This window comes from Tinamus guttatus, unplaced genomic scaffold (assembly GCF_059628265.1).
Source record: "Tinamus guttatus ecotype Peru unplaced genomic scaffold, ASM5962826v1 Tinamus_guttatus_pri_ptg000982l, whole genome shotgun sequence".
NCBI classification, from domain to species: Eukaryota; Metazoa; Chordata; class Aves; order Tinamiformes; family Tinamidae; genus Tinamus; species Tinamus guttatus.
The window spans coordinates 35414-62981 of NW_028289516.1; the positions used below are offsets into that span (position 1 = coordinate 35414).

Sequence of the window (27568 nt, forward strand, 5' to 3'; positions counted from 1 at the left end):
ATAAAGATATATTTCCTTACCAGAGGAAGCAACACGAGACTGAAGAAGCAGGACTTCCAATCAATGGCCATCTTTCCTAATTTTGGTCTTTAGTCAAGTTCTGCTTGTTTAACACTATTATTAGGGCTGAAGCACACTCTTCAGATGCTGCTATGTCTTCACATCAAGGTGCAGATCTCTGTAGCGAAACAGGATAGTGATTATAAGTATAGAAAACTTTAAGAGAATGAGAAAGAAGTGGACATAGAATACCGAACTGTGAGTTTTGTGTATTAGATATCAACCGTGTTTGTCTGTCTTGCAGTTTTTATAGCTGGTTTTGGATACTTAAATTAAAGCCCAAGGACAAGAACTTGTGATCAATAACTTTGATCATAGAAACTACTGTATCAGATTTTGTAATAGCAAAGATCTAAATTGTATCCAAAGGAAAAGCAAAATAAAGCATTTTTATCCAGAGGGAGGAAAAAAAAAAAAAAAAAAAAAAAAAAAAAAAAAAAAACTTGAATGTCTACTTCCCTTCTAAAGTCATGATTTGACCTTTATGATTTGGAACAGAGGCTCAAAATTGTGACTATCTGAAGGCTTTTTAAGAGATTGTGTGACTTGATGATATACTCCCTCGGATTACTTTCCTAGATACCAAAATCCATGTTCAAAGCTGCTAATCTGATAGCTTTTTAAGCACTTAACAGTAGAGACAAAAAAGAATGAATTGTGCCCCCCGAAAGCCTGAAGATTCATCCATGACATAAGTCAGAATTGATTTACCTTGGTGAAGATGTCAAGCATATATGTGACTTTCACTGCTTGGCTTTCAGCCAAGGGACTAAACAAGTAATCAGGACATCAGCAGAACTATACCTCTGACTTTAGTTCTGTCCAAACAGCTCCTGCCATGACCTAAGATTTCAAAATTCATACTTGGCCCAGGTCACGATGATCCCTGAAACAGTTGTATAGCATTTGAGAGAACCTCTCTGTCTCATTTTCTGTCTGGATGCAAATCACATTACTCACTGTTTCCTTTTAAAACATCAGCTTGCCTCAAATATTCATACCTTGGTGACACAGGGATCTCACTTGACCTCCTACCTACAGGTGGGCTTTTACCTCTGAGATACATTTCCAGATTTATTTGTTTTCTTTCACCAATCACACCTCACCTGAGAGGACTCTTCTTCATGGCTCCTCTCTAACTACTAGACCTTATTCCTCCAAAATAGAGTCAGCCAAAGGTCCTTTGTCCTTTATCTTAATTCTAGTAGTGAACATGTAGTAGTGAAGATTCTATATAGGGGAGCTTTCCACATGGATATTAACTCTCCCACACCAGCTTGTCTTAGACAGAGATCCGTCCTTCATCCATTTTATACATTTTATTTATTTATTTTTTATTTATTAAAAGCTCTTTGTCTGATGCAGGGTTTCTCCATTCCGGCACTTATCACCTTTGTGGGCGTAAATATGACTGACATACATCTTCACAATTAGAAAACTGTTCATACAAGTAAATTAATATAGGATGGAAAAAAATAATCACAGCTTATAACAAGAGAGGAATAAAGGATAGAGAAACAATGCAGAAAACTAAGAAGAAATAAAGAATAACAACTAACTATACTAACTTTACAACTAATAATAACTATTACAACTAATATACTAACTTTAAGGTATTGCCAAGACATCAACATTTAGAATGGAGTGAGTCTTTCAATTAAACTATAAAAAGAGGAAAATTAAGCCATTTCTAGATTTCTGTCCTCTCTATCCAGACCCTGACTAAATGAAGGACTGTGATTCATAAAATTCCATCTAAACTGGTCTGCCTTCTTCTATCCTCACTCAATCAGTCACTCTGCCTCTGGTCTGCTACTGAATTTAATTACCTAGCTGCATTTCTGATGGTTTATCAAATAATGAGGGGCTGATAAGATCTCAGATGAGTAGGACAGAAACCATCCATAGTGACATTCAGCAGGAGAGAGGGAAAAGGAAAGTCACTCCATTAGCAGAAGGAACAGAAAACCAGACAGATGCCTCAGCAGACATTGGATTTAAAATTATATCTTGATAATTGGCACTCGCATGCTCAGGCATAGCCAGAAAGGCCAGAGTGGTTTGGAGAATTAATTCTGTCCTGAGCTTCAGCAACTATTATGCTTCAGAGAAACAATATAAATGCAATGGAAGGATGGTAGATGATTGACTAAATGAATGAAAAAAAAAAAAAATCCTGTGGGAAAACGGTAACCTTTAGAACACGTTTTTCCCAGGATTTGATTTGAGCTTGGTTTGGTTTGATTTATAAACCTGCTTTCATTTAACCCAGCATCCACTAGGCTTGAAGAATAGGAAGTGGAAATTTTACTTGCTTTTACTTTGATTTTAAACGAACCTTTAAAGAAAAACGGACAATATCTGCTAACCACTTTGCTGACTTTCTTTGACATTTTCCAGAGAAAGTAAAAGAATCAACTTCATTTTTGCTTTCAAAGTAGTCATAGAAACCTGAATCACAAACTGGACTGAGGTTTTCATATCACCCACAGAGGCCCAAGGCCTTATTAGCTAATAACAGCTACCGGTCTTGCAGATGCTGCTCCCTGCACCTGCAGAGGAATCTTTATGATTTTTTTTAGCCACTCCTTACATGTGATATTTTGAACAGGTGCAGGATCCACCTATTACCAATAAACAGCTAATTATCACACAAGCATGTAAAGTCAAATATATTTTATATATAAAAAAAAGATGATTAACTTTTTAAAATAAGGGCAATAAAACATCTCAATTTCAATATTGGAAAAAAAATAAAAATATGAACATGGGATTTGGAAGGAATAATTAGATTATGAAATAGACCCCTGATGCTGGTGGCCAAATGCTGTACTTTAATTAGCAAGTTAGAGTTGTTGATGTTTCATCCCATTGTTGTATCTTCATCTGCTACAGCAATTAAAATTAGTAAAGCCAGACTAGTCAACAGCATAGGAGTTACCCTCTCCAAGGAGAAAAACACAGATGCCCAAAGGAACAAGATCCTCAAATATCTCTGGTGAAAAAAGAAAGCTGTTAAGTGTCTGAGATTCTGAAAAACATTAGTTACTGAATTTCAGGGGGCATCCTACAAGGTCTTCAGGCCATTATCCCAAGCACGGCCGGAATGTAGGGAGAAAAAAACAAAACAAAATAAAACAAAACAAAGAAAAAACTTGTTTTGGTCACTTGGTGACTTAAGAACACATGTTGTCTTGAACTGGAAGATTCATCCTTCCACATCCTTCAGTGGCACAGCAGGTACTACTACTACTACCACTGATGTGGTAGTCAGTGGAGAAAAATAGACCCTTCATAGGCAAGCTAGAGCAGTTCTAAAGAAACATCTTCTGCTGTTGGTTTCTGCTTCTTTCTCCTCTGTATGAAGGAACTCTGGAGTGCTTAGTTCACCTGCGGACTATCTATTGTGGGGGCCAAGCAGCTGGTGAGAAGTATCTCCCATCAGGAGAAGATAGTATGTGCCAAGCAGGCATGTTAAGAGCAACTTTTTAGCAGGTGGAATATGATGTCACTGAACAATAAAAAGAGATAGAGGGACATTCCCTAGTTGGTTGTTCCTACTCTGAGGGAGTCATGAAAGAATCCCTGTCTAAAAGATTCACAGTTATGACCTACTATTAAGATATCACCCAAAAGAAATAATTAAAATTTTTAAACAAAACAAAATCCTGATCTCCTAGGCTCTTAGCTATGGTCTGGGATTTCTGCCAGTGATTTGAAAGCAAGCAATAAATTTTGAAGCTGACCCACAGTGACTTAGATTATTGTTGACGAAATTTGAATTAATTAATTAATTAATCTTAATTCAGTGTCTAGCCAGAGTTGCCCACCATGTCCTTTTTCTGTTACATGACTGAACTACTGCACAAGTGCAGATATCCAAAGGCTTTTGAGACCATGCAGGACCAACTGAGCATGTACAGGCTGAATACTCTGCATTGCAGCAAAGTCTTTCAGTCCATGCACAATTTTCCAGCACAGTTTTCCAGTGCTTCCTCGTAGAATTAAATAAATTCCCTTACGCAGAATAAACATGGACGCAAAAGACATAAGGTACCAAGTAGTATTTTCCACCTGTCACCAATCTGCCTCATACACAGACCATTTCCTCTGCATTTCCAAGTTTTCCCGAGGAAAAAGAACACCACCAGCACAAAGTCTGCTAGTTAGATAACCATGGCTTTTATAAGAACAAGAGTTATGCAATTAATACTCTATTCATCTTCTTTAGCATCTCAGTAGAAGGTGTGGAGTCCAACACTTTTCATTATTTCCCTCCCAAAACATTCTGGATGAAGTATACCAACTCAAAAATTTATATTAGAGGACAACGTGTAACTCTTTCACATTAGCCGAGACTCTTACTAGCAAGTAGTAAGCAAGGTTGGGGAAGTAGACTAATTTTAGAAATCTGGAAGCTAGATCTTAAAAATCGAGCTCTTTGTCAAGTCTCTTTGTATAATCAATGGAAAGAAAGAGATATATGTAGAAAGCATTTTTTTCCTGACCTGGTTAGTTGTCTACTTTAAACATTCCTACTTCTCTCCCTTGAGTATAAAGGAATTCTTAATGGCTAGCTCATATATTGACATCTACATTGTGGATATCTAAATTTGGGCAGAATATAACCCTCATTCTCTTTGGAAGTATGTGGATCAGCAATATGAAACCCAAAATAAGAAAGTATGGCCTACCACAAAGTCTTGAGAAATAAAAAGACTGTGTTAATGGGCTGATAATGAAATATGTAGATAATTGAAATTGAAGAAAAGAGAAAAGGCAAGGCAAGGCAAGGGAAAGGAAGGGGAGGGAAGGGGAAGGAAGGAAAGGGAAGGGAAGGGAAAAGGAGGAAGGAAGGAAGGGCTCTAAACTCTTCCACAGAAAGTACTAAAGCAGAGTCCTACACAGTCACCCCTGACAACATTGTGACTTTTCTACTATCTCTGATATTCCACTTATTATTTTGTGGACTTTAGTTATTCTAAATTGCTTTGCTTTACTTGCTTTAGTCTCTGCAAATTCACTGAATTTAAAGGAATATGGATTCACAGCAGTTGTGAGTCTGGCTCTATCTTTCTCTTAAGCAGCAAGAAGATATTTATTCACTTGGTCCCAGTGCATGCTAAACTGGGAATGTCTCTGATGTTCTTGCTTCCACTCACCATATCTGTTGTCAGTGGCAGAAGAACAGGGTTTGAAGGGAAATTGCATCAGGGGGTCTAATGAAAGAGGTAGGTTTTCAGGAAGGATTTACTGCTACAAGGCACAGGTCAGTCCTTTCCAGCTATTCATGAATGTCTTTGGGGCCTCAGGAAGAAATGTCACAGCTTTGTCTGAAAGACTTGGCAATGCGCAACCTGGACTTTGTAACAGGATTGTCCACAAAGAAGGATGCAGCCTGTAGGACATCTAGCTGTCATTCTAACATTTGGACTGATGTAAAGGTCATTTACTGGTGATGGATGAAGTCATGAAGACATCCAGTGTCTTCACCGTTCAGGAGAACAGTTGCTTTCAGTTTCAGAGAACAGAATTAAAACAAGAAGCTGGCAAAATTCTGACAGCACATAGAAATAGTTGCAAGTAATATATTCAGGTTGCTGACTGGCTTAGGCATTTTGATATTGAAAAAAAAACCTGTCAGTAGTAGTCCTAAATAGAGGAACAGGCGCGTGTTATGCTTTGACTTCTTTTTGCATGCTTCAAATGCAGAAACCCCTATGAATCTGCTACTATACTAAAATAAAATAAAATAAAATAAAAGATATAATTGCAAAAATAGAAAATGATTCATTTCTGTTGCTGTGACTCCCTTATGAAAACGGAAGTCTGTAGAATTTTTGTTCCTAGGTTATAGAAGACGAAAATCATAACAATGAAGTTTTGTAAGAAAAAAAAATATTGATATGGGAGATTCAAGAATGATAGACTCATTAATGTTAGAAAGCACTTCTGGAGATTGCCTAGTCTAACCCACTGTTCTGAACTGGGTCAACCAGAGAAGGTTGATCAGGGGTATGTCTTGTCAGCTTTTAAAAAATTTCCAAGGACGAAGAGTCCACAACGACTTTGGGCAATCTCTTTTAGCACCATTATACTAACAACAACAACAACAACCAAAAGAAAGCAAAACAACAACAACAAAAATTATACTTAAGTTGAATTTCCTATATTTCAGTTTGTTCTCATTACCTCTCATCCTTTCACTGATTCCACTGAAAAGTGTATGGCTCTGTCTTCTTTACCCTTACCACCAGGAATTTTTATTTACAAGACCCTCCTTAGCCTTCTCTTTTCCAGGATAAACAGCTGCATCTCTTGCTGGCCACCTTCCTCTTAATACAGCTCACGATTTGGCCTTATTTGCTGCAAAGGCACATTGCTGTCTCTTGTCTGACTTGTTGTCTACCAGGACCCTGAGGTCCTCCTCTGGAAAGCTTATTTCCAGGTGGTCAGCCCTCAGCATTGTGCTGTTGCATGGATTTATTCCTCCCCAACTTTGTATTTCTATTTGCTGAACTTCATGAGATTCCTCTATGCCCATTTCTCCACCCTGTTGAGGTCCCTTTTAACAGCAGAGCAACCATTTGGTGGATGAGCCACTCCTCCCAATAAAATTGCTAGGAATTAATTTGGTGCCATTGTCCAGGTCATTAATGATAACGTCAACTAGTATTGATAGCCTTGCCAATGCCCGGGGTGTATGATCAGTGCATGGTCTCCAGACAGACTTCATTCAGGTGGTCACAGCTCTTTGATCCAGTTCTCAATCCCTTCATTGTCCTCTTGTTTAGACTGTATTTCCTCAGTTTGTCTGTGAGGATATGATGTCAGTCATATCCTTAATGCAGTCATATCCTTAATGCAGTCAAGACAAATAACATCTACAAATAACATCTTCACATCTCATCCACCAAAGAAGACATCTTCTCTTATAAAGTTATCAGAATGATCCATGCTGACTACTTTCTTGCACTTAATATATTTGGAAATTGTTTCAAATCTCACTTGACTTTAGACATCCAAATGCTAGACATTCTCAGTTCAGTCTAGTCTGTCTAGGCTCCCTTTATAAGCGATGGAGAGGAGGTAAGTATCTCCAGAGAGCAATGTCTCTGTCCTAATGTCCTAATTTTAGACAAAGGGACTTACTCTTTTGCAAGTGTCATTTTTTTCCATTGTCTACCAAGGCAGACTGAGATGAGCAGAGAAAATTCCACCTCCTTATTTTAAGACACCTCTTAAAAGCTGATAGTAAGCAACACTGAGCACTGAATTCCATTTATGTCTTAGTCTTTTCATACTTTCTGTACTATCTCTATTCCTTTTTTAACACAGCCTAATAACTTCCACGCATATTTTATTTCAGCTGTCCCTGATTATACTTATGGGATTTTTTTTCTTTTCCTTTGAGTGATTTCAATTAACTTGAAATCTCTTGAAGACCCAACAGTATTATAATTGGTCCTTACAAAGTACATCCCTTATCACTTCTGTATAACCTGTTAGCTCTTGCACTTCCTAGTCCTCTAACTTTATCGAATTTTCCTAACATTTCAAAGAATGCTCTCAAAACTTTTCTAAGAAGTAGGACAGGTATAGAATAGATTTTAATAAGCACCACTCGGGCGATTCAAGAAAGATAAGCCAGTTTACACCTTCTGACCTGATTTTTTTTCTCTCTTTTTTCTCTTTTTCTCTAAATTTTTCTAAAATATTGTTCTTGGTCTTTCAGATCTTCCATAGGATACTTTAGCATGTTACTCCTTGTGACACTTATTATTAATTTTCTATTAGGCTGAGAATCAATCATATGATTTTGATGCTTTCTTTTCTCTTTGTTTAAAGCTCAGGCACACAGTTAGATTTTTATAAATTATCCAGTTATTATCTCTCAGTTGATATACAGTAAGGATACATGTGTCTCTTGGTTCTCATCAAATTAAAGGCAGTGCAATTTAATTTTAGTCCTCTTTCATTGTCAATAAGCCAAGTTTCACTGTCTTGCATTCATCATAGGCTAGATCACATAGGAAATTACACAGGGCAGCTGATGTGCAGGAACTTAAATTAACTCAATCATCTACCTGAGCTGCTCATCTCTTCTGACCTCAGCTAATGACCACTTTCCTTCATCAGTAAATGATATTATCAAAAACTTTTTGAAAATCCAAAGCCAGTGTATTTTACACTTTCGTATTTGTGATCATAAAGCCCAGCCTTTCTACTTTGAAAATTTATGCCATTTCAAGAGAAGAAATATAAAACTAAGCGATCCTCAACTCTTTAGACAAATTCCGGTTAAAATACCTGGCTTTTAGGAATGACAGAAATCTTCATGATATGATAATTTTTATCCTTCATACTATGGTGCTTCACCCAAACATCCATGAGTCAACAACACAATATTGAAGGATCCTGGTATCTAAAGTCTTATCCTGGATATCTGAGTAAAAAGCCATTATAATGACTTTGAAAGTCTGCAGCGGCCTTTTCTCAGGCTTTCTGCAGCCCCTGATGGGCACGGGTGAACCACTTAGCCGTAGGATAAATGCAAGAATAGCCACTCTCAACAGGCTCCCTTCTTATAACACCACAGAAAATATATCTATCAGTTATTGCCTGGACAGGAATTGTTTTCTCTATTGCATTATCTATTAGTTTTCTCATTTACCCTCATTTTGTTGCCCTCCTCAGAAAACTGGCAAAATTGCATGACCCCTTTAAGTAAAGATCATGACCAGTCAGTTGCAAGAAAATATCTATAAACTACAATGTATTTAAGCATTAATAGCCAAAGTAAACATGGCAGGAGAAGTTTTCTTTTTATCTCTTCAGTCAGGTTAATTACCCTTTTCAAAAATCTATGATTTTTTTCAAAAATCAGCTCTTTCTTTATGGTTAATATGAATCTAATATAAGATCATAAAGATAATCACATTCTTCTCCATTCCAGCATAATTATAAGTGCTTATTGGTGAGATCCTATGAAAATATTGCTCCCTTCAAGAAGTGAAATGTGTTCTCCTGCGGGTGTATCAAAGTTTCATATCAAATTTTTGCAATAGATGCTAGATTAATTTCCTTTCCTTGAGTGGTCATCTGCAGTTCCTGCAATGATCATAGGACTGTTACTTGTCCATCCACATTGCTATCCATATCCACTTTGAAATCATCCGGTTCATCATCTAGATCCAGCAAGATCATACTCAGGTCATATTGTCTCTGGGAAAGGGAAAGTATGCCCTTCCCTTCTCAAAAGTGGGTGAAAGTAAAAAAATAAGTGGGGGAAGAGAGTTACCTATTGCTCAAGGAGACAGTAAGTGCAGTGAGCAACTGCCTCACGATGAAGAGTAAATATGTGACTTTCCAGTGTGCAGAAAACAGTTTGTGATACAGCTTTGGCACTCCAGGGATGCTGAAATGCTGGCAAAATTCTGAAGGTGTTCAGACAGGGCAACCAAAAGATCTTTCCTTGCCTTATATGTGCAATTCCTTGTTGCTATTTTCCTATGCAGACATCAGAGCTGTTCTGGGTATAATATCTTTTACTTCAGTAAGCACTCTGAATCGGCAATCTGCTCTGTGTCCCAGATGATCATCCATTGGCTTCCTCCACAAAATCTATACAACGTGAGTCAAAGTTCAGATTATCTTGATGAAGAAAAACAGATACAGTATTTTTCCTGATTCCTCAATGGGTAGAGAAAATGACTCCCCTATCCCTGTGATCCCTCAAGTACGGAGTGTTTAGCTGTCAGAGAAACACATCCCAGAATGGATCTGGGCCTGCAATGCTGTCACTTCTGTCTTTAGGGAGATTAAATAAATATATATATATATATAACGAGAGTTTAATTCCTACTCTGAAAGATAAGGCTAAGTCACTGCAGGAGAACAGGCAAGTTGCTTAATTCAGTTTTTTCCACTCACATTTCCTGTTGCCACACATTTCTACTGTTTCTTGAAATGTCTAAGCTTGGTCCAGACATACCCCAACTTGTAGTTAATGAACTCATTATTTGCTTATCTGAGTTCAGCACTATTATGACCTTCCATGGCATGTGTTCTTGCCAGAGCAGGGATGAAATTCATGTCACCTGAATTTATCTACCTAGAAGTGAAATGTTTACATCCAAGTTAGTCTCTTTTTATGGTGAACTGAACGATTCCCCTAAGCATCATATGGGTTATTCTTGTCCTGGCGGCAACATACTACTCATCTTGGTAAGTAGAGAGCTTATAAAGTAGTAAACCCAGTCTGATTACCTTAGAAGAGTGTGCACTGAATAGGGAGAGTACTGAACATAGCAGAAGTATAAACAAAGGAGGAAGAAAAGCAATTTAAATTAAAGTCAGTGTTGGTAGAAAAAATATGCCTAAAATGAGAATTAAAGGAAAGCTTGTAACCGTTGGCAGAGAAAGGTCCTAGACCTGCCTTGCAGAAGGAGGAGGGGGAATCAAAGAAAGTTACAAATATAAGAGGATTTTATATCATTTGAGTATTTTGTAAACCACTTTCGCTGACATCTGGGTTATTAGCAGTGCACACAGGTTCCAGTCATAATGGGCTCCCATCCAGTCACTCTAAAGCACAGAGTGAACCTGAGTTTTAGGAAGACTGGAATGTGTTCTTAGCCTTTTCGGTTCCTGCTAACTTAGAGGAAGAGGAGACTGGAATTTTTCTTGGTAATGAATGAGGAGTGCGATTATAGCTTAGGTAGATGGACAGACAGGAGGCATTCATGCCCTGGCAGAAATATTCCTACTCACAGTAGTCCAAGAGTCTTTCCTTCAGTATGACATATCGAGAAATTAAATTGAGTCTAGGGAAAGTTTTGTGGGATTCTCTTTTTTTTTTCATTATTTGTTTGTTTTTTGTTTGTTTAATTTGACCAAGTTATAAAGGCCTTTTCACTCTTGCCCACAAAGCAAAGATATATCCAGTGATAAACTTTCATGCACTTCCATCCTTCAGGGAGTAGTGTATTGGAGCTATTTTCTTCTCTTAACTTGTCTCTACATGGTTTCGAGGGAAAAAGAAAATAATAATAAGCAAAAAAATACAGCCACCACCAATACTTCTAGAAGAATCTGAGAACCCCATTGTCGTGAGTAGCACCGCACAACTATTTAACGCTATAAAAGTGATTTCTCAAGCCATGTTGCTTACTCTTCTTCCCGGTACCCTGTAGCAAAGCTGTAAGAACATCAATGACTGCACATCTGCAGAATAACTTGGGGTGTGATTTTACCGTGACCTGGACATGGGTAAAGTCTGAGCAGTCACTGAGCAAAGTGGTCCCGTAATCACACCCTTGACCTCAACTTCTTTTCTCCTCCTATATGTGACCCAACATCGTCATCAAATTTGCTTTGTTCACAGGGGTGATGAGGGGTGGAGGGGCTGGAGGGGTGAGGAAAAGCCATTTTTTTATCATGCCGGACTTGGATCAGCCTTGAAACTTCACGCTTAGTTGTCTAGTTATTTCTAGTGGAAAAAAAAAAACAGTCCCATGGATATGCTTCTATCTCCTCTTAAAGCTACCACTATTTCTGAACAGAGCAAGGCTAGTACTGTCCTTCTACAAAACAAGTAAATGTAAAAACAAATGGGATTACGTGGTTCATTCCCACATAATCAACCCTTCAGCCTGTAAATAGCCTGTAAAACACAATGGTTTCTATATGTCTCTCCATCATTCTCATGGATTTCCATGGAACAATTCTAACTAATACCGCAGCAGAATCTGAGTGAATTCACCCTGATTCTGGGTGAATATCTGGGAAAGTTTCCACAGTGCAAGATCAAAAAAAGCCTAATATAAACACACATAAACACACACAAAGAAATGCTAAATTGTTGGCTGAGATATGTTATATTCCCTCCTTTAATTTCTGTAGCAGCTGTTAAAAAAAAAGAAAAAAAAAAAAAAAAAAGAAAGAAAGAATCCCAGAATCCCAGAATGGTTGAGGTTGGAAGGGACCTCTAGAGATCATCTAATCCAACCCCACTGCACAAGCAGGGACACCCAGGGCACGGGGCACAGGGTGGTGTCCAGTCAAGTTTTGAAGATCTCCAGAGAAGGAGACTCCACTACCCCTCTGGGCAGCCTATTCCAGGGCTCTGTTACCCTCACATATCACATATATCACATATATTAATGTCAAAAGTGTTTGTTTATTTTGGCTGCAAAATGCAAAGCACAAACTGATTTTTTTCAGGGCATTCAGCATGCTTTTTTGTTCAGACAAACTGCTCACACCCCAGCTGAGGAATGCTTTGGTTCTGTTGCAGCTACCATGTTCTATCAAGGCTGTGAATATTTTCTGAGCATTGACACAGACTTTCGATTTAGAGATGGATAACAAAAAGCATACCAGTGATCCCCCCAAATCACCCTTTCTTTTCCATGAAATTTCAATTCCTAGTTCCAAATCATGGAGGTGTCAGAAACTCTTGATTAAAAGGGTCACCAGAATGTGCAAAGCATTTGGCTTTGATCTTAGAGGGAAGATCTCAATTGATTTAGAGGGAAGAAAGAAGGAAGGAAAGAGAAGCTAACCTTAAATAATGAAAGCAATCTCCCAAACTGGATAGAGGTAACTCGGAGTTCTATCAACATTTGACTCATTAATATGAACTCCACTTTTAAGAGTAGTTTAGAACCTTCTGGTGCTGTGAGTATTCTGCAGCAAAGACCAGTAGTTCAGCTGAGGCACCAGGCAGGTGGAAAGCAATGTGAAAATAATCCTCCACACACAGTAGAAAAAAGGTATCAAAGTTGACAGCTGTCTCTAGAGTTTGTAGCCAGCTGGAATAAATGAAGTATGAGATGAATCTGTATGTTGTTTTCAGATGCATCGCTCACTGTGGAGATCATGGTACAGGTACATAAAGGAAAGAGTGAGCAGAATTGCATGTTGGCAGATAAAATTAAACCTCTAACAGTTTGAAGAAAATGCAACCTGGAGCTGTTCTAGATAAAACAGAATAAATTGTGTGATGGGGTATGTACATAGTCACTGTACGATGAACAGCTTCGCCAAAGTGCAGCTTCATTTCAGTTAGATCTGTCCAAACAAATAGGTATTTTCTTAAGGATTATTTAGGAATCAGCCCTGAAATGAAAAAGGTATGAGAGGAAGATATTTTTTCCTATAATATTTTGTACAATTTGTGCATATGCACATGTCCCACTTAGAAGATACCAAAATTTTGTAATATGATTTAACTGTCCTTTTGGTGGTTTCATTTCATCTAGCACAGCTTGGCTGCAACTAGTTGCAAAATCTGCAGGGTATAATTTCTGCTTCCTTGACGGGCAGTGATCATAAACTGTACAGAAATTAGTCTGACATCTTTTGTGAGGGAGTGAATGTGTTCTGTGTTATTTTCAAGACAGTCATGAAAATAATAATCATAATTAAAAAAAAATGATTACAATAAAATAACTCTACAAAATAGAAAAAAAGATGTTAAGACTCAGAGGTCATGAATATGTAGGTGAATAAAGCCTAAATCCAGCAATCTGTTGTTCAATGTCAATCATCTATCTCAAATCCAAGAGGTCAGAATTCTCCTTGCACTCTAACATAGATCACATCTCTAAATTAGGAAACCACATAGTTTCTTTTTCTTTTGCCTGTGTGTGTGTATACCTGCTTTTCAAAGCAAGGAAAACACCCCAGTGAGCTCACCCATATAAACACACTCTGCAAGCAACAGTAGTCTTTAAAGTTACATCACCTACAAAGAAAAATGCAGTGTTGCTGAAGTTATAATGCATATTTGTCCTCGGATTACCCTCATCATTTGCATATCAGTGAGTCCATAAAGCAAATGAATGGCTTGTATTTCTAAAGAGAGAACTAAGGGCTTCCGCCTTCAGTGACCTGAGTGGGAAACGAGACAATTCAGTATCCAGAAAACTTCAATACTGCAGATATGCATGGGCTTAATCTACTGAGACAACCAATTATATCTCCTCTGATGGCCAATGTGGGTGGCAACAAAAAATTATGCTTTATTATCCACTCCCAGTGTTTTCCTTTTTAACTATTTCCCAGATAGATAGTTAATAGGGACGGTCGAGATGTTTTGTATGTTTTAGGTGAGAATTAGCTGAGTTTTCTTCATGAAAGCACTCTTTTTTTTTTTTTTTTCTTCTGCTGGCCCTCTTTAGAAACAAGATGCTCACCATCCTAAAGAAATGCCACATGAATGTCTCAAGTGACTGTCAGCTCTTGACATCTACATTAGGCTGTGGACATATCTCTCTCCAGTTGCAGGCGCATTGAGAACATTGCTCCCCATCAGCTTAGAACTACTAATCCACAGTGTGCTGCCTCCGACCTGCCATCCTGAGTCTTGCCTAACTCAATTGAGTCTGGATAAATTGGGTTAACTTAAATAATATCTCTTTGCTAACCAATGGCAATCCCATCCAACCAGGTTAGGGAGAGACCTTGAGAGCAACTCAACTGGCAGATTGGTGGGACGGTGACCAGTGGGGTGGGCTGAAGGTGGTGATGACCTCAGCTATGAGCTGGTGACCAGCTGGGTTGCTGCTCAGGAATCTTTGCAGCAATTGGACATACTTGAGGCTACAGAGCTCATAAACTGCTAGTAGTTATATGACACAATGCCTGACTTTTTAAAAATTATTATTAATATTTTTTATTTACTATTCCTCCCTGCTGATGCACTTTGCTTCAACTACCAGCTGGTACATTTGTTCTGCCACTCTTGACAGAGCAAGTGAAAAAGGGTTGTCATAATGCACATATTCTAATTTTGCGACTAGAGACACTTTTCAGGAAGAAAATGCAGGGTAAATTCTCCTGCCACTTCATTTGCCACTTAATCCATGTATTCCTATCATGCACGTTAAATGGTAAACTGTCAGTTTAATTCATTAAAGTCTTATTTTGTTTCCCTTTTCCTCCCTCGGTCTTCCCCCTTCCTCAGTACACAACCAGCATATCATTTTGCATCCCATGTGGAATTTCGCTGATTTAACCTAGTAAATCTTTTAATTCCTAATTTGATATTCTGCTGTAATACATTCTCCCACGAACGAGCCTAGAAGGCTCAAACTTAGAAAAATCACTTTCATTTTCTTGGGTACTACCGGGTGATTTAATGTAAAATACACATGCAGTGCACAGTTTGGGATCCCCAATTTTATCATCCACTCATGCCAGAGCTGATTCAATCCTGATCAGCTTTTTGATGAAAGACTAAAGATTCAGGACCAGACTGGAGCCAAAATGCTGAGTTATAGGAAAAAAAAAAAAAAAAAAAACAGAGTAGTTGCATAAGAGCATGAAGAGTTTACTGGAGAGATTGAGATAGCATCCAAACGCACTGATGTGGAAAGTAAATACCAACAGAAGTGATCCAAAGTAGGACTTTTAAGTTTAATTAAGCTTGCTGTATATTTATCAGTGATTTCCTTTTAAATTAATGGTTTGAATCAGAACATTAAAATAGCAAATGGAAAACCAGCCAGAAGAACCATTTCTATTCAGCATATATATTTTTATCTTTTTTTTTTTTTTCTTTCCCAAAAGAAGGCCTGCTGCTAATTGATTTGGGGATGGGGAATACTGTCGGTTGGGCAGTACATGTAAGCAAGATTTTAAGTGGGCGTCTATTTTAGTTACCACCTTAAGATGTTTTGCTATATTAGACTATGTCATACGATGATTTACTTTATGGCAATCATATTTCAATCATGATTTACTGTGGCAGCACTGACTCATTAGAACATTCACTTTCCCTCCCTCCCATGTTTAACACCCACTATCCTGACTATAAAAGGAAAAATAAGGTCCCTCAGGACACTGCATTTTATTTATAGTTATATGGTGTCCTGAAAAAGAGAAATTTGATGTGGTAATAGGGACTTGACTGGACCGTTCCTAGTAAGCAGGGCTTGGATTTCCTCACTTAATAATTATTCATTTCTAAATTGTAAGTACAGCTATTCTAATCTCGTAATGAAGAGAGCTAAGCACCTACACAGCATGATCCATATTTTTTTTTGACTTCAGGCAGTCTTTGGAATTGCCTAGATCTCTTCACAGTTTGTGGAGGAAGCCTATATTGACAGCACATGACATGGCAGTAGAGTTTGTTCTTCAGTGTTAGCTTCAGGGCTTAATTTCTCAGGACCTTCTTGTCATGGGTTTTAAGTCCTTTCACTTTTCTTTCCTATCTATTCCTCTATTTCATTTTTCCTCTATTATTTCCTGTGTGACCTCTAAAGACATCCAGACTGCACACCTACGTGCCAGTTTGGGCACAATCATATTTTCCTAGAAAGAAAAGCTTCATTCCTCTCCTGGCGCTCAGGAGAAGCAGTGGGTGCTCATCCTGCAAAGCTTCTTCAGAAAACACCAAAACATGTTGCTCTCATTTCCAAGTAGCTCAGTTCTACAGCTAATAAGACATGTTCTTTTTGCTAAATCAAGGTCCATAATTTGTTTTACAAGCCTCCTGTGCATAGCAGCAGATACGGAGGGCCCTGGCTTACACCAAGGTTTGCTTCTTAAACATAGTTGATCTTTTCCACTGAATTTGCTCACTTCCACCACTAGCATGGTATGGAGAGCTGGCATCTCTTCATTGGAGTTGGATAGGCTTTAAAATATATCTACCCAATAGCCCCACAACACTCACGGAGCAGCAACAACTTCCCAACTCACTACTATTAACAAGACGTTTTAAGAATTCTCGATCTGTTCTTTTGTCTCTCACTGTGTGGATGTAGAAATGCCAACAATATTAGGACAGACTGTTATGAACATGATCTCCACGCCAGTGTGAGCTCCTGAAGAGAGAAGGAAAAAAAATCACATACAAAAAAAACCATTTTTGCTCGGAAATGCCAATTGTACTCTGCCTTCTGAATGTATCCAAGCCACTGAAAACAGACATGAAGAAAACAGGTTGAAATTGTTCATGTTGCCATTGTCACTAAGGAAACGACTCCCTAGGAATCTGCAAGTTTAGTACACAAACTCTCTGATGTGCAGCCAACTGCCTCTTCCATCACGCTTCCCGGCTCCCCGGGGATTCTGAACTGCCTGCCAAGGAGAAGCTCTCCTGATCCATCCCAGCAGCATCCTCGCATCATGGAGAGGCTGAACTCTGATGCTCTGGAAAACTCCAAACTGAAAAATTGCAAAGTTGACACAACATGAGATATCAAAGGATAGAGTCATGACTAATCCACGGGTTTTTGCCTTAGGGGATCTCCCCCTTTAGAGTTCAGTGGAAGTACGAGGAGACCTGGAGTAACATAGGAGCTAAGGACCAAGGAATCTGGGAAGGACAAAATGGACCTTTTTTTAAAAAAAAATCTTCTTTTTTTGGCTGTTTTGCTTTCTTCAGGTATACTGTTTCCCCTCCCCAACATAATTTAGATGCATGTTAATAAAGTGTGTGCAATTCTTCTTGGCACTGACAACAACTGACAACAACTGGCAGAGAACAGGCTACCTGTAGACTGAACATTTTTAGTCCTTCAAATAGGGTAGCCACCTGTGAAATACCTCTTAAGAAACATGTATGAGCTTTGATGACTTGTGAGCACTACCCAGGCACTGTAAAGTAGCATGTTAGCTAGCCTCTCCCCAAACTCATGCAACATACCATCACAATAATTTTATATTAATTTAATAATAATTTATTAACAATTTAATGATCAAATTCCAGTGATGCAGCACATTGCCTGATGCACTTAAATTTCCCAGTATAGGTGCAAGTAGTGTGTTCCACCGTTGTGGAATCCTTTGTATCCCAAAGAACTTCCTAACAACATGTTCTGCTGAAATATATTTGGAGAGTAGTGTGCAGGCAGATATCCTCCATGACCAGTTCTGCTGCAGAGTCACAAACATGTTAGCAATTGTTTTAAAATTAATTATTTGAATTATTTTTAAAAAGATACCACTTAAAATGGGCTGCAACTCTGAAACGGAATGATTTTTTGAACCATCAGGCACTCAGTCAAGTCTTGAAGACAAAGGGCCAAATGGAAAACATGAAAAGTCTCCACTGATTTAAAATAATTTCAGAAAATTTGAGATTTGCAAATTCTCTGTCATTATCACTGACAGGTGTCTGTGTCAGATTCTATCTCCTGACATTGCTTGGCATTTGTCAAGAGAGCTTATATGCTGCGATTTTTATCCAAGAGCCAAGAACATCTCCCTGTAAACAGAGTTGTATCTGATGTGTCCCTAGCTTTAGTCTTCTACCTGCCTTTCCATCATGTAGAAATATATTTTGGCTCCCTAAAAATCACCTTTGTGCCACTTCTAGACTGGAAATACGTAAAAGGTCTAAAAGCAAATTCATTCTGTCCAAGCAAACAGCTGGACCACAGTGAATCCATCTGTCAATGGCAGCAATTCAATAACCACGGAGCCATCATCTACCAAGGCAAAAACCTCTCTGTCCAGCCAGCCAGGAGGCTCTGTTTTTATGTTAAATTCATCACTCACCTCTGTATAAGAACTGCTTTGTCAGCTACTTGCTTGTGATTGAAAAGTGGCGTGAAGAAGCAACTGAGTAGCCAACAATCATCAGCAGAGGTTTCATTGCAGGGTCACAAAAAAGAAATGGACATTAACATTACATCTGAATTGCAAAATAAAACAGGTCATGAATCCTTCCTTGGCCGTAAGGTCAAGTAATGTGACATCACTTGTATCCGCTTTCCCAAACTGCTTTGTCCCAAGTGGAAATGGTCTCACTCAAAATGTGTTTTGGAACCATCTCTGGCCCATGGTATGTCAAGAACCACCCTTGTTTGAAAGGGCACTATTGGCTTTTATTTGTCAAAGATGCCATTTATTAGAAGTTGTAGAGAAGGCGATTTATTTGGAAATCATATTTTTCCACATTACAGTACTTCTTATTTTTTCTTTCCACCTATTTTGTCAATGCAAATGATTATCTATTTTCCCAACTATTTCTAGTCTAATTAGCATTCATGCAATGCTGAGGCAAACAATTGTATCATTGCTAAACACATCTTACTGAAAGAAGTCTCTTCCACATTGTGGGGTGTAGTTTACCTTGAAAAGAAAACAGAAATTTCAGTTGCTGTATACCATAAAAATAAATTGACATATTGAAAAAACTAAGCAACTGATAAATGTTGGAGGATGACGCTTTTATTTTCATAGCACATAAGAGCTCTGAGCTTCTTTGTTTTAAACAGATCATTCCTTATTAACTATCAATTCAGGATAATGACAGCGATCCTTTAAGGAAATCCTATGGGAGAAGAAGAGTAAGTATTCGCTCTTTAATTCTATGAATTGCACTCTACATTATTATGCCTAAATCTATCTCAGCTATAGATATCTTCCAGAAATATTTTTAAAGTATAAGCTCTCCAAGTGACTCATGGGCAGAATGCTTGTTTTTTCACGATTGAGTTTTGGTCTGTAGCAGAACAGCATGTTAAAGAAATGACCGAAAAAAAAAAAAAAAAGAAGTATATGAGCAGATTCATTTAAATAATTTATTTTAAAATAAATCAAAAAATATTGATAGGCTACTTGCTAAGAGATATATTAAGAAAGCAGAATCACCTTTTACTGATTCAGTGGTACTGCAGTAAGGTCAGGCTGCATCAAACAGGGAGAATCTATTTGACAGACATTTCAGCCTTGCCCACATTAATGATCGGGGTTCCTTCCCTTATCTCATTGCAGAATATTGTGCAGAAGCTCCTCTAAAACTGCTCACAGGAAACTAAGAAGCGAAAACTCAAAGCAAACAGTAGGGTAACATCCCACTGTACTTGGTCTGCTTTGTATTGTTTACTTACGATTGCTAAAAATACTATTAATACAGACAATAAAAAATAAGAGTTGGCATCATGAAGGACAGTCTGTAAACCCAGACATGAATGTATACAGCTGCTAGCCAAGGAGATGATCTTCCTAACGATTGTCTCAAGTCATGATACTGGTGAGAAGAGCCTGAATCTCTTTGAGCAAGAGGACACATAGCAAAAATGATCCTGAACAATTCACAGCTCATAGAGAAGCAGAATGCATATTTGCACATGCATGGGAAGAATGCATATTTGTCTACTCTTTTGCTCATTTGATTATTTCATTGCCTGGCAAAACAAGATGGTTCATTTTGCTGGATAGGAAGGAGCTTTTCACTTTTTAGAGGCTAATGCCTCCTTGAAGGGTAAGATCAGGTGTGTGACGGGACCAAATCCTGGGCTAAGTTGCTCCACCAGCCTAGGAAGACAGATCTTGAAATGTCTTGCAAGCAAAGATGAAGATTATTATATATAGTGAGAACTTGTACAGATGTGAAACAGCAGGACAGGTTCAGTCTTCCCAGCATTTACCTTTGTTTAATGTATATTAAATTTTGTGCATTATAAACAGGTCATGATCTGTGGTCTGGTTGTTTATCCATTGTAGGCTGACTATTGAGGTACTAAAGCCCGTCCTTTTTCACAGTCATATAGAAGCGGTAACATGTTGGGATGATGCACTTTGGAAATGGCCAAGGCACAGCAGAAAGTGTAGAAATACCTGACAGGCTGGAACCAGCCCATAGACCACAAGCTGTGAGATTTTGGCTTCAGTCTCTCAAAACTGATATATAAAGTGCAAGTTTGAGCATGTTGCTAAAGGCAGTGACACGGATGATCTTGGACATGCAGAAAGATGAACCTGAACCTTGTTTTGAATCTGCTCAGTTTAGAAGAAGTGGCGAGATCAAATTTCATTTTTTTTAATCATTTTGGCTATCTTTCCTAGCTCTTCTATAGCAGTCTCTGCCCAATATCTCCTTAGAGTCAATGGAGAAAAAAAAAAAACAAAGGAAGAAAAGAAATATTATGCAATGCAAACTGAAAAAAAATACATATGATAAATTTGTCTGAAAATACAGAATGTTATTTTTCTGTCTTAAGCAAAAAGATATTGAAATTAGAGCATTTTGTTACAGGAAGTACAGTGTGGAATAGTCTGTCAGATGGAACTATCAGGTAAGATTTGATCAAAATTTTATTCTGAATCATCAGGAGGGGTCAAAAACCCAGTACAGGATTAAGTTATGCCATCTCAGGGTCATTTGTTTATGACTTTTCAGACTAAAGAGTAACGTACTTCACTCTAAATGGATTCCTGTATTTATTTAGATGAACCTCTCCCTCTGAGTATGTTTCACTGTACTGGTCTGGGGCCAAAATCTGTAGCCCACACATGGGTATTTGGTGTCCCTAATGCCCCAGGGTACCTGTCTACCCTCATATAGAACAGAAAAAGATCTGATGCAGATCAGCATCATACCTCCTAGCTCCAAGAGGATGCTATGTGTCCTAGGGGATCTCAGATGGCACTTGACACCTGCATTTAGGTGACTGAATCTGTTTCAAATCTCTTTTGATAATGAAGGAAGCTCTTAAGTGCTTAGCTCACAGGTAAATGGTTCAAAGAACACACCTGCCCTTAGACATCTTATCACATTTTGGGTCAATAGGATAGAAGCTATTACAGCAAAAGATTCCATGAGAGACTTCCATGCAGAGGAAAGAAAAGGAGATGAACACCAGAGAGGAAAATCTGGCTGCACTTGCTGCGGGAACCAAAAAGGTTGTGATATCCATTTTTTTTCTGCTCTCCTGAGTAACATTCAGACCTTGGTAGTCTCCTCTGAAAGTTCTTTTGCATCACCATCATTAGTGCATCCATCTGTGGTGTACAAAGCAAGTCAGAGAAGAAAGGGCTAAAGAGTACATAGCAATGCCTAGGGATTTGAAGCTGTGGAGAAGCAGCCTGAACGCGGCTAATAATGGCTTTTCATGCTGGTCTCTCCTCTGCAATCACCAAGTCCTATTTTCTCAAATAAAGTTTGTTCCAGCTGTTCGCCCACTGTACATAATCATCTCAGCTAACTAACCCATTCTCTAGCACAAAAACCACCATCCAAGCTGTCAAACATAATGCAACTCGAATGAATGAGTGTGAATTGTGGAATTCAAGACTCCAGTGACAGCTGTGACACATTCACAGCCTTAGTCATGATGAGCTTAAGCATCTGCGGTATTTCTGATGCTCTCTCATCTCCCCTGCATCTTAAGATGGAAAAGATCCAAAGATCCAGTTTTCTAAAACACAGGAAATGAGTAACTTTACTAACTTGAATTTGGCCCTTTATATAATGCACTTGCACAAGCTTCTTCATATAATTTGTTTCTAGGCCAGTTTTGAGAGAGAAAGTCCCCTTGTCTATCCAGTATCTTTGAAAGGTGAACACAGTATACTAAGTCCATGCTTTTATTTTGGTACATACATTGTGCTTATTTAAGTATCTATATATGAGTATCAGTGTCATTATTACATGATTTTATATACAGGTATAAGTGTCATTATTACAGGACTTTTTAAAAATAAATTATTGACTTCTAAGTACAAATGTAATGTAAGTACAAATGTACTTGTAATATATACATATATATATATAAATTAAATGTTTTTATATATACCTACTTCAAAAAGTGTCAGCAAGAGCAGAAACAAAAATGTTATGATTTATTAAAGTCTAATAAAGCATTCCAGAAAAATGAATTAACAGTTAAGAATTTCTTATTTATTTCAAATTGCCTTTCTAAATAAATATAATTTATTTCATTTGCAGAGTAGTAGATTTTTTTCTTCTGCAATGTTATTTCCAGTCTACATATCACTGTGTTGTGAGAGGTTTGTCTGCATTTTCTTTTCATTACTTGGATTTCAGTAAATATTTTCAAAAGCCACAGTTAAGGAGAATGGTATTAGTTAAATCCATTTATCAACTGACAGTCGGATTTTGTTAGCTTAGGACAGAGAGTGCATTATAATAAGGAGGCACCAAGCTATTGATTTATAGCAAAAAGCCGCCTTTCAGGTCACCTAATTCTAGACATCTCAAGTGCTCCAAGCTGGCCAAAATGTATTTTGCAGAGTGCCAGCCCCAAGCTAATGCGATCTGGTCAGCATTCATTTGCATCTTCTCCCAATGTGCAGTGTGACTATTCACAAGTTGAGTATTAGCTCAGGTTTGGAGCATCACACAGCTCTGGCTCACTCAGGAAAGTGTGTGTCCCTGCAAAAAAAAAATCATGTTGCTGTTCTGAATGTATTCCCATGTGTTTGCATCCCCACCTGGTCACAGAATGACAAACTAGCTTCAACTGGCAAATACCTCTTAGGAATCAGATGTGCTCCGAAGGCAGGAAGCGTTGTCAATAAATAAAATACATAAATATATAGGGTGCTGTCTGGGACGGGTGGCATGAATGCTCCCTGCAAGGGACAGGCCAAGCCTGCTGCTAGTTGCGTCAATGGAAGAAGGTGGTGATGAAGATGTGGGAAGGTGGTGACAAAGCTGTGGGAGCTCGGACATCTTAGAAAATCAGACACCTACCATAATCTGCAATCACTAGAACAAAATTACTAGATGGGAGAAGGATTATACTTCTCAGGCATGTCTCCAAGATAACACGGTGGATTCATCCCACCCGACTCAAACGTGAAGCTTTGCACAAGTTACTGAAGGAACCCCCGTTGGGCAATTTCAGGATGAGATGAACGACACTCTGCATGGAGAATACAATAAATCAGGGAGGATTTGCCCAGCAGTGACTATCTAGTTTGCTGATGCCTAAGTACATGAAAGTCAACTTAGTCTGCCAAGCAAACCTCCCAAGCAAAAGCCTTCTCCCATGTGAAATGAATGAGGGTTTTGCCAGGGCATTCCTCGGAGTCCAGATTTCACCTTGAGAAGAGAGCAATTTACACCTTGACCAGCTGCTGCTATCTACAACAACAAAAAAAAACACGATTCTGCCACTTTTCCTGTACATAGGAAATTTTTTCATCAGAATTCCCACCCAATTAGATAGGGAAGTGTGCAGTCCATTGTAAGAAAAAACAAAAACCAACAACAAAAAAGGAAACAAACAACGACAAGAACAAACAGCAAAACTTGCCTCATTTGGAGGAACCGAGCAATAAAACCTGTCCTATTAATCCAGCATGAGGATCAGAAGAACTGTTGCTATCCTAACTCTCAGATACATTTAGCAATCCCAGCGAATCCCAGATAAGGGACCATAACCATCTTTCCATTCACAGCCACTGAGCAACTATGGCACAAAAATCCTGAACGGAAAGCAAACACCATCATGATTTAGATATTCTGTGAAATACCTCAAAAACAGACAAACTTCCAAACAGCTATGGCAGAAAAGCGTAAAGGCGTGTGGTCAGGAATGAGCTTTTAGACAAGTTTCCAGCATGTTATAAACAGATACTGTTATTATTGTTATCATCATCAATACTGTTAAGAAGAATTAGGCTGTATAAATATTTGTCTCCTTTTCTGTCATCTTTAGGGTGAATGTTACTTGGAATTACTCATTTTTTCATATGTAAATATATAACATCTTTCAACTGTTTTAAGAGTCTTTCATATTTAAAAGAAAAATAGGAAAAAAATAGTAAGAAGAAAGGAATCTGTTAAATGAATAAATCAGGGTAGTCTGAGATCACAGTCCTGTGATACGGTCCAAAAACAAGCTGTTAAAATGGTTCAAGGAGCAGCAGCTCCGTCAGTCCAAGGGCAAAGGCTGACACCCGAACGAGTGGGAGTGAGACTGGCAGAATGATTCCAGGGCAGAGAGACCTGGATGTCAAATGCAAATCTGCCCTTTTCCTGGGACAATTTTGCTGGAAGAATTTGGACGCACCAGTAGCAGCACAGAACTAAAGCGGCAAGAGAGTTCTGGTGGCTGCATCCACAATCTTAAAATGATTTGGTGCCTCTTCAGGAGCTATACCCTGAAATTATTAGGCAGATTACCCTACAGATAAGACAGCCAGTTTGCACAGCGATACAATCAACAAATGGCAGTGAATTACCCAAACAAGACACTGAGAATCTGGCCTATTTTACAGCAGCCGCATGTTTGCCTTTTTGGATATACAAATTCAAGGCAAAGAAAACAGGTCATTATATGGAGAGAGCAAATTTGCAGGAGGTGGTCAGAGAATAAAGGATAAGCAAAATAAAGGGGAGGAGGACGGGAAAAAACACCAGGCATTTTGCAAGAGTCTGCACTCCTTGCCATGTATGTGAAATCAGTTCCCAAACAATTTCCAATAACATCATACACATATGAATTCTATGACTTATTACTGAGTGTTGACAACCATCAAATACTTCCTGTTTTTTTCATGCAAAGCCTTTCTTAAGAATCAAGCACAGAGAGTGCTGGAAAAGTGTCTCACCAAGGGATGTTGTATGAAGGAGTGCTCCAAACCACGGCGCTGTCAAAGCCGTCCCCGTGCTACCACTAAAGACGCGTGAAAGTTGGGGATGGCAGAAAAAGAGAAAGGCCCTTGCTGGTGTGTTCCCTTGCCTTGTGCTTGGGCCACCCCAGGTAGATGATACTCCAAAATGTGGAGTATCATCTCCACTGTCCTCTATATTCTGATATCAGCTTAGCTCCCCTGAGACTCCTGGTAAGTAAATAAGACCTCCGTTAAATCAAGAGAAACTCAATAAGGTCTGATTTATTCCTGCAAGTCTTTCACTCTGATAGAAGTTGCAGCATGATGCTGTCCTGAGTTTACTTTTTCTTTTCTTTCTATTTTTATTTTTTTATATTTTTAATTCAAATACTGCTGGCTTCATCCAAAGATAATCTGAGCTAATTTAGGAGCTAGACTGATTGTACTGTGTGCTCAGAAGGAAGGAAAGAAAAACAAAATCTGCTATATTCAAATGAATCAGCTTGGGGACAGAGGTCCCAACTGATCAGAGACGTAGGCACATACGGAACTCAACCTTAGGAAAGAAATATCTCTGGGATGCCGGCTTGGTCTGCCAAATCAAGAGGGATGTGATGAACAAGGGTTTGAGCGTGCACAGCCCACCATCTCAGAGCTCTCTGTTCCTTTTCTCTCTGGTAGAAGCAAAGCTACAACACAGCTTCTGCCTCTGTGTTTGAGACTCCTATATACACGGAGAACGAGAGGTCTACAGCACTGAATAGAGCACCACACAAACAGCAGACATCTTAAACCTATAGGGAAGAGGGAGCCCTCTCATTCCCTTGTGGGGACACCACCGAAAGGGGGATGGCTCGAGGCAAGGAGCGAATGCAACGCTGGGTCCCTGCTTAGAGATCAGCGCACGGGGCAGCTGCGTTTTCCTTCTGGAGCCCCCAGTTCATGCCAGTGGTTTTCCTTCCAAGCACCGCACTCATGCCTGTGATCCCGGTAAACAGAACAAGAGGAGCCTTCCACTCCACAATGTCCCGGACGATCAACACTGAAATAACAAGATCATTGTTGCCCTGAACAGACAACAGCGCAGCAACCGCTGACCTCAGCACACAGAAACAGGAAAAATGTATATACATATGTATTTGTATATAAATTCCAGAACTCCGACAGAGAAATAAACGGAGTCACCAGCTTTAATCCAGCTCCCACCATTGTGGCGAGTGACATTGCTTAGCTATGCATCGGGCTGGAGCAGCGTTGTTTTACTCATCCTTTAGGACAACTTATTTCAAGACAGTTCCAGTGTGTTTGGCATTAGGCAAGCAAGGATGATTGCATAATGCATTTTTTTTTTCTTTCTCTTTCATGCAGCTATACCTTCATGGTTTTAAGCAGTTTGCCTTCCTGTTATCATTGGCAGTAACCTTAAGACATCATATATTCCCTTTGATTAGAATATATTAGCCATTTCCCCACTGTACATCACCAGTGTTGCATAGGAAGAATACAGAACGGAGATCGCTGTGTGCCCAAATAATATCAGACAGAAATCTATTTCTATTTTTGTTGACTCCAGCAGATTAAAAACAAAAATAAATAAAAAAGAACACTACTTCAGCCACATCACACTTCACAATATCAGTCCAACATACGCACTGTAATTAACATACACAACCAAGAGGGATGGCAATCCATAATTCCCTAGGAAAGAACGAGGTCACTCTGCTGCACTGTCCAGTTTGGCTAGCATTTATTATTACTATTATTGTTATTACTTACAGTGCTACTCAAGCTAACAGCCAGATTCTGTATAACCGTAGATTCAATGCAGAGGAAAGCCACTGACTTCCAGGGAGTTCTTCCAGATGAACTTCTGTGCAAGCGGGATGATCATCTAGCCATCCATAAACACCACTATGTCACTAAACCCGCTCTGCTTTCCTCCGTGCCATTCCCACTCCCGAACACCACGCTGCATCATCTTTCCCTTAAGATTCCAGTACATACCTGGACCCCTGCATATGTTAAATTCACAGCATAGTGGTAAAGAGTCCGTCCTAGCCCTGTGACTGCGATGTGCTTTGCATAAGGACGGTGATATCAGAACCAGCTGCTGAAATAGCAATGCGGGGCGCGCAGAGGCATGCGAGCAGAGGTCAGAGGCACATTCACATCAATTCTG

The 27568-nt window shown here is 38.9% G+C and overlaps 1 long non-coding RNA gene across 1 annotated transcript; it reads right to left on the reverse strand.

The window, feature by feature from the left end:
• Positions 1 to 56: 56 nt before the first annotated feature.
• On the reverse strand, positions 57 to 27568 carry LOC148590947 (uncharacterized). Its single transcript, XR_015914218.1, has 2 exons — positions 27394 to 27568; positions 57 to 178 (listed from the first exon to the last, which is right to left on the reverse strand). It is a non-coding gene; the product is annotated as an uncharacterized LOC148590947 (long non-coding RNA).